Consider the following 2,500-nt stretch of genomic DNA (forward strand, 5'->3'; position numbering starts at 1 on the left):
CGCGCGCTATGGGGCCGCGCGCGCTGACGGGGTGAGAAATGAGCGGGACTACGTTTTTTGAGAAATTGATGTCTCCTACTGCCAGTTTGAGAAACGGACTTAAGGCATATATATAGGGGGTACTGAGGTTAACCTTCAGACCCCCGCGCGCGCTATGGGGCCGCGCGCGCTGACGGGGTGAGAAATGAGCGGGACTACGTTTTTTGAGAAATTGATGTCTCCTACTGCCAGTTTGAGAAACGGACTTAAGGCATATATATAGGGGGTACTGAGGTTAACCTTCAGACCCCCGCGCGCGCTATGGGGCCGCGCGCGCTGACGGGGTGAGAAATGAGCGGGACTACGTTTTTTGAGAAATTGATGTCTCCTACTGCCAGTTTGAGAAACGGACTTAAGGCATATATATAGGGGGTACTGAGGTTAACATTCAGACCCCCGCGCGCGCTATGGGGCCGCGCGCGCTGACGGGGTGAGAAATGAGCGGGACTACGTTTTTTGAGAAATTGATGTCTCCTACTGCCAGTTTGAGAAACGGACTTAAGGCATATATATAGGGGGTACTGAGGTTAACCTTCAGACCCCGCGCGCGCTATGGGGCCGCGCGCGCTGACGGGGTGAGAAATGAGCGGGACTACGTTTTTTGAGAAATTGATGTCTCCTACTGCCAGTTTGAGAAACGGACTTAAGGCATATATATAGGGGGTACTGAGGTTAACCTTCAGACCCCCGCGCGCGCTAGGTGGCCGCGCTCGCGCTGACGGGGTGAGAAATGAGCGGGACTACGTTTTTTGAGAAATTGATGTCTCCTACTGCCAGTTTGAGAAACGGACTTAAGGCATATATATAGGGGGTACTGAGGTTAACCTTCAGACCCCCGCGCGCGCTAGGTGGCCGCGCTCGCGCTGACGGGGTGAGAAATGAGCGGGACTACGTTTTTTGAGAAATTGATGTCTCCTACTGCCAGTTTGAGAAACGGACTTAAGGCATATATATAGGGGGTACTGAGGTTAACCTTCAGACCCCCGCGCGCGCTATGGGGCCGCGCGCGCTGACGGGGTGAGAAATGAGCGGGACTACGTTTTTTGAGAAATTGATGTCTCCTACTGCCAGTTTGAGAAACGGACTTAAGGCATATATATAGGGGGTACTGAGGTTAACCTTCAGACCCCCGCGCGCGCGCTAGGGGGCCGCGCGTGCTCTGACGGGATGAGAAATGAGCGGGACTACGTTTTTTGAGAAATTGATGTCTCCTACTGCCAGTTTGGAAAACGGACTTAAGACATATATATAGGGGGGTAGTCCGGTGGGTCGAAAGACCTCCCCTCCTATATCGGACGTGGGCTTCGGTTAGGGGTGCTTGGCGTGGACTACAGCCTATATAGCACCCCATGTGGGATTCGGAAGGTCGGAAATCGAGGTGTGGGTGCTCGGCAAGGATCGCTTTCTCGAGCGCCCACTTGCGGGATATGAAATTGCGGGTGATTGCTCGTTCCTCGCACGCTGCGTGTGCTTGGAGGGCTCTTCCGCTGCTGACGGGATGAGAAATGGGGGGGACTACGCTTTTTGAGAAATTGATGTCTCCTACTGCCAGTTTGGAAAACGGACTTAAGACATATATATAGGGGGGTAGTCCGGTGGGTCGAAAGACCTCCCCTCCTATATGGGACGTGGGCTTCGGTTAGGGGTGCTTGGCGCGGACTACAGCCTATATAGCACCCCACGTGGGATTCGGAAGGTCGGAAACCGAAGCCGTGGGCGCTCGGCAAGGATGCCCTTGCCGAGCGCCCACACGTGGGAATCGGAATTTCGCTGGATTGGTCGTGTCTTGCACAATGAGCGGATTGGATGCGTGGGCATTGGTGTGGGCATCCTATCCAAATCGCTCGACGTCTTGATCCGCTCACGAGTGCTTGGCTTGGCCTTTCAGCTCGGGGTGCTTGGCTTGGGCAACTGAGCTGGGCGCTCCTTGTCGGAATCGAAAGTGGGCGCTCGGCAAGGATGCCCTTGCCCAGCGCCCATACGTGGGAATCGGAATTTCGCTGGATTGGTTGTGTCTTGCACAATGAGCGGATTGGATGCGTGGGCATTGGTGTGGGCATCCTATCCAAATCGCTCGACGTCTTGATCCGCTCACGAGTGCTTGGCTTGGCCTTTCAGCTCGGGGTGCTTGGCTTGGGCAACTGAGCTGGGCGCTCCTTGTCGGAATCGAAAGTGGGCGCTCGGCAAGGATGCCCTTGCCCAGCGCCCATACGTGGGAATCGGAATTTCGCTGGATTGGTTGTGTCTTGCACAATGAGCGGATTGGATGCGTGGGCATTGGTGTGGGCATCCTATCCAAATCGCTCGACGTCTTGATCCGCTCACGAGTGCTTGGCTTGGCCTTTCAGCTCGGGGTGCTTGGCTTGGGCAACTGAGCTGGGCACTCCTCGTCGGAATCGGAAGTGGGCTCTTTGCAAGGATGCCCTTGCCTAGTGCCCACATGTGGGAATCGGAATTTCGT

This window comes from Tripterygium wilfordii, unplaced genomic scaffold (genome assembly GCF_013401445.1).
Source record: "Tripterygium wilfordii isolate XIE 37 unplaced genomic scaffold, ASM1340144v1 ctg156, whole genome shotgun sequence".
NCBI classification, from domain to species: domain Eukaryota; kingdom Viridiplantae; phylum Streptophyta; class Magnoliopsida; order Celastrales; family Celastraceae; genus Tripterygium; species Tripterygium wilfordii.